Here is a 6,000-nt window from a genome sequence, read left to right on the forward strand (position 1 = left end):
ATCGGTTACACGATAAATCAATCAAATCTAAAGGCCGTAAATTCAACTAAATACCTAGGAATTACAAGTACGAACAACTTAAGCTGGAAGGAACACACAGAAAATGTTGTGGCCAGGGCTAACCAAAGACTGTATATTATTGGCAGGACACTTACAAAATGTAATAGATGTACTAAAGAGACTGCCTACACTACACTTGTCCATCCTCTGTTAGAATACTATTGCGCGGTTGGGGATCCTTGCCAGATAGGATTGACGGAGTACATCGAGAAAGTTGAAAGAGGGGCAGTAGGTTTTGTTTTATCGCGAAATAGGGGAGAGAGTACACTGAAATGATACGGGACTTGGGATGGACATCATTAAAACAAACGCGTTTTTCGTTGCGACAGAATCTTCTCATGAAATTTCAAGCATTATTTTTCTGCTCCGACGGCGAAAATATTTTGTTCGCGCCGACCTAATAGGGAGGAACGATCATCACAATAAAATGAAGGTAATCAGAACTCGCACGGAAAGATAAAGGTTTCGTCTTTTTTGTGGGCTATGTTCGAGATTGGAGTAATAGAGAATTAATGTGGAGGTGGTTCGATGAAGCCTCTGCCAGGCACTTTAATGTGATTTGCAGAGTACCCATGTAGATGTAGATGTTGAGGCGGATATCAAATGAATAAAATTCACTGAAGTGAAACGAGGGACTGCCATACTTGGTGGTCGTGGTGCCGTCCTGGACGGTTCTGCTGCTAAAACGACTAGCCATGCGAGGCAAGGTTTTGGTTTCGAGTTCCGGCTTGGTACACATGTTGGTGTTTTGGCTTTTGCATGAGGCAGTGCAGCCGTGTCGTAATATATTTAGCGATTGTTGCTCTTGCTGATATACACCAAAAAGAGGGGAACGATGCCCCATGTCGTAATATATTTAGCATTTATTGCTCTTGCTGACATACACCAAAAAGAGGAGAACGACTCCCCACAATGGAGTTATGAAAACTGATCGCAAATTGATGGTCATAGAGACAGCGACAGAACACGCAAGACTGTAAACTTTGGTTTCAGATGGATGAACTGAAACACGTTATCACCACGCAGCTGGCAGGGCTAAGTAAAAGAGGACGTCTTGATACTAGGGCAGGTACGTTCGGCCTGGATTCTAAATGACTGTAGCGGAATTGTCTTCAGTGACGAGCCCCGCTTAGAACCGAGCCCCGATGACCAGCTAAGACGTATCTGCAGACGCCTCGGGCAGTGGCTGGATACGGCTGCAGTACATCAGGAACAACTTGGTAGAGGCGTACAGATACCTCTCATGCGAATCCGTACACGTGCGGCATTGCTGACAAAGCAGACAGAGGGGTCGAGCGTGGTGTCACTCCAGTAACATTGTCAGCGACGTCTCCGGCTGCGGCTATGGTAACAGCACGGCGACGACACTGGCGATACGGCGGCAGCGAGCAGTTGGCTCTCTGCTCCGGTGGCGGCTGGTCTCGTGACTCAGGGCCCGTTGACGAACAGCGAACCCCATGCTGTGTTTTTTGATGTCGCTCCGGATGCCACAGTCTTGTGGTTCAGACTTTGATATTGAGACGAGAACCATTTAGTACATGAATGGCTGAGTACTTATACCTCCAGACTAAGTCCGTTCAGGGCTTTCCGCTTTTAGTAAACATTTCTGCGGTGGCAAGTGAGGAAAGGCTTCTGTCTTTCCGCCAGTGTAATGCAGCGTCTGCTGTTGCTATACTGCGTCCACCTGGCTCTGCTGTGCAACGACCGTCGGTAATGTTGTCTGCCTGTGGCTTACTCTTTGCACCTCACTTCCGCTCTAGTATATTTTTTGATTAAATAAGGTCGATATGCTACGTTTGACTGCTTTTTATCAACACTCGGTCCCTCGGGTGTAACAAACTAGGTTATCCTTTAGAGTCCCTGGTGACCGGTACTACTGGTCCCGCTTTGCCTCTTAAGAATTATTCCAACAATTGGTTGCCTTAACGCTATAGCCTAATCTTACGAGTTTCTACAGGGCTTCTTGCCCCGATCCATAACTCATCGTGGAATTTATTTCATTACTAGGCTTCTTGCACAATAACTTCTAACTCTCATAACTTACAAGCTCAAATTGATCATTTATTCTTAATACTAGCCCCTTGTGCTTTCATCTTTCTTCTGCTGCTTTTATGCTTCGTGTATCCAACCCACTGAACGATATCTGGGTCGAACTCAGTCTTCTGCTTCGTCTTATACGTACTAAAAAAAGGACACGCTCAGCAGAATGAGTGGCGCTGCGGTGGGTAGTATGAGAGCAGTCAATGTTGTCTCTATCCGAGATTGATTTTTCCCAATATAAATTTACATGCCGCAATGACGTTTCCAAGGAGACTCATCTCTCCTGCTTTTTCAGAAGCATGTTTACAGACTACATTAATTCCGGCACTACAGTTAGAGTTAAGCTGTTAGATTTGCGGCAGGTAGCAGTTTCATGGGCTCCTCTGCCAAAACAAACGACGCTGAGAAATATTCAGGTGAGTTACCGCTGAAATCACGGTGGGCAGACGCAAAGTAGGCTCCGTTATCTCGCACTTAACAAACCCGTCACGTTTCGTTTTAGCCTCTCTTCTGACGTAAGCTTCCCCTACTCGAAATAAGTAGCCCTTACTACAATTTTGTCAAAGGTAGAGTAGAACTAACGCACCTCGACCTGGTGAAATTAAAATTCCTGCTCAATCACTTCTTTATTACCTCTTATTGTCCCATTAGCAATTTACTTTGCAGGAATCCAGCCCCCCTCTTATTACTGTATTTGGACACACTGTGATTTTCCTAGGTAGCACATTTGCAACTGTTCATCCTCCTTTTCTTAATATCTTCCCTTGTCTTTCGCAATTAATAACAGTTGTAAGTAGGCTGTTTATGTTTTTATGTTGGTAACGCTTTGTTCGTTCTCTATCAAAATCTTTCATTTGATAACTACGCCTATCAGTACTTAGTGCCTTCAGTAGTTAGTCGTTTATTTAGCTGGCAGTATTGGCGCTCGCTCTATTGCAGTAGTTCGAGTAACGAAGATTTTTGTGAGGTAAATGATTAATGAAAGTTATAGGTTATTGTTAGTCAGGGACATTCTTTTGTATTGTTGAAACTCAGATTGCGTTGCGCAAAAAATATTATGTGTCAGTTTAAGCACAGTCATTTATAATTTTTCTAAGGGGACGTTTCATATGGGCCATCACTTACCTCACAAAAGTCTTCGTTACTCGAAGTACTGCAATACAGCGAGCGCCAATACTGCCAGCTAAATAAAAGATTCTAACTACTGAAGGCAGTAACTACTGATAGGCATAGTCAGCAGATGAAAGATTTTGATAGAGAACAAACAATGTATTTACCTTAATAATGTTCCAAAGTCATCTCACATATATATATATATATATATATATATATATATATATATATCTCCAATATTACAAATTTATTCTTTCTGATGGACACACGTCCAGATCGTCCGTGCTCAAAATTCTGCCATCTCTCTCCCCAAATCCACCACTGCTGGCGGCTCACCTCCAACTGCGCAACGCTACGCGCTGTTAACAGCCAACTGCCCAACACTACAATATCTAATATTACAACAATGCCAACCAGCCACAGACTGCACACAGCACAGTCAGTGATTTTCATACAGAGCGCTACATGGCGCTACCAACATAAAAACCTGAACAGCCTACATACACAGTGCTGCGTTTTTACTCTAACAAATTTCTTCAATATCCCCCCCCTTGACAGGATGTGCATGAACTATGTAGCACTCGGAACGTGCTTGTTTCCTTGCCCCTGTTGTAGAAATGGAAATGTAAACTCCCGCTCCATCATTTCTCACCGATCTGTGGCTACCTTGAAGTAAAAGGGTAAGGTTTTGTTCTCGGGCTCTAAAACCAACCCCAACTTCAGAAAACGTTCTGTACTTTCCTTAGATCCTTTAAATACTGCTCCGCCGACAGCAAGTTTACCCCTATCTTGCCTCTCACAACTTGCTGCACAGCCTCCTGTAATTCTATTGCTTTCCCTCGCGCTTCCCAAACGCTATCATCTACGGTCTGCAACCATTTTGTCACTACTAATCCGTTTGTAGTTCCCCGTTATTCTGATTAACTGCCTATTCACCACCTCTGACACAACACGTTACTTCTCCAATGGTTGCAATAGTCGCGTGTTATTCAATAGGTCCTTCTAAAAACTTCCAATCTACGTAATGTGCCAATCTCTCACGGCTTTGTTCCCTTCTGCTCACTGCTTCACCTATTCTGTTGCGTCGTTCACCCTTCGAATGTCTTCCTCATCAGCAGTGCCGAATTTGGTTTCATAAGCCGACTTCCAGCGTCGATCCAACCCATCTTCCTTTACGTATGTGGAATAACACCCAGTACCTAGTTCATAATACTCCTTAATTTTTCGCACGCTCCATGTACTATCTTCTATACCCCGATCCTTCCTTTGAGAATCCCTGTTTTTTCGTTCCGTTAGGGAATTTGTCGAATGCTTCTTCCAAACTTCTCAACTCGCTACGCATCTCCGATTCGTTGAACACCATCTGTATCACCCAGCGACGACTGGTGGTCACTATGTCTTCCTGAGAACAACAATCCCCCTTCCAGATGCTGGTTCCCTAACGCTTTCGCCCCGACGAAGATCAGTAGTCCCGCTATGAACCGCATGACCTACCATTCTGTGCACTTCACCTATGGCAGGAATACCTATTACATTCCACCCCTTTAAATTTATTGGTGGTCCACAGCTGCTTACACTAATTACACTAAATATATACCTGACTTAAGAAAGAATATTAAATGACTATCTCCAAGGCCTAAATCGACAAGAGTTCGTCATTGCCGTTTCAATCTCTTGTTTATCTTCGGAGACCTCTCTTCCCACTCTCCGTTTGCTGTCGGCATCTTCTGTCCCTGGAATAACTTTCGGACTCCCCTGAAAAGGTTTCAGCAGCCCTACATGCACGACTATCGTTCTCGTCGTCAACTGAATCTTGACATTTACTGGCGACGTAGTCTTTGCCATTTAGTATGGCCTCTCATACTTTGCAAAAACCTTTTTTGTCTTCTCCTTCGACATATACGAAGTTGATAGCAACATTCACATACCAACCTTATACTGTGGTCATATCGCCCACTGTTTCTTTCTCTTTCTCCATTGCTCGTGTATTTGCCCTCCGTGTATTTCAAGTTTCCCTAATCACTCTGGCAAATTCTTTGCATCATAAAAACAGAGAACGACAAAAGATTAAGTATCTTCGATGTCACAATGTACAGACACAACAACCAATACCAATTATCCATATTCAGGAAAGTGCCCACCACCAGCACAACCATTCACATGCATTTTAATCATCTGACTGTGCACAGCTGTCATTCCACATTTGTTGAACACCTCACGGACAAGAAACATAGCCCAATATACAGCAATACAAACTTGAAAATTCTTAAATGCAGCAACAGCCCCCCACAAAAACTATTAATTGAAGAAAACTATCACATACAAAAACCCATAGTTGAAGAAAAACAAATAATAAATGGATACAAAGCTCAGTGTAATAGAACTCTGTTCTCCACCCTCAGAGAATTATTAGATAAAACCAACGAAATTATAATGAAAAATCCTCAAGCCTACTCTCTCTCTCTCTCTCTCTCTCTCTCCCTCTCTCCCCCTTTTTCACACACATACATTTGCACGCACGCACACACACACACACACACGCACACACACACACACACACACACACACACACACACACACACACACACACACGCACACACGCATACACACACACACAAATACTATTCAAAACAACCACCAGGAACACCTTCAACTGTTCCACTGTCCGCCATCTTGGTTCTACACCTTTAACTGTTCCACTGCCTGCATCTTGTTTTTACAGCTGGCAAACAGTGAAACAGTGACAGTGGCAGTAACAGTCCAATATACAGAACTTCACAGTGAAGA

The sequence above is a fragment of the Schistocerca serialis genome, chromosome 5 (assembly GCF_023864345.2).
Source record: "Schistocerca serialis cubense isolate TAMUIC-IGC-003099 chromosome 5, iqSchSeri2.2, whole genome shotgun sequence".
Classification (NCBI taxonomy): Eukaryota; Metazoa; Arthropoda; class Insecta; order Orthoptera; family Acrididae; genus Schistocerca; species Schistocerca serialis.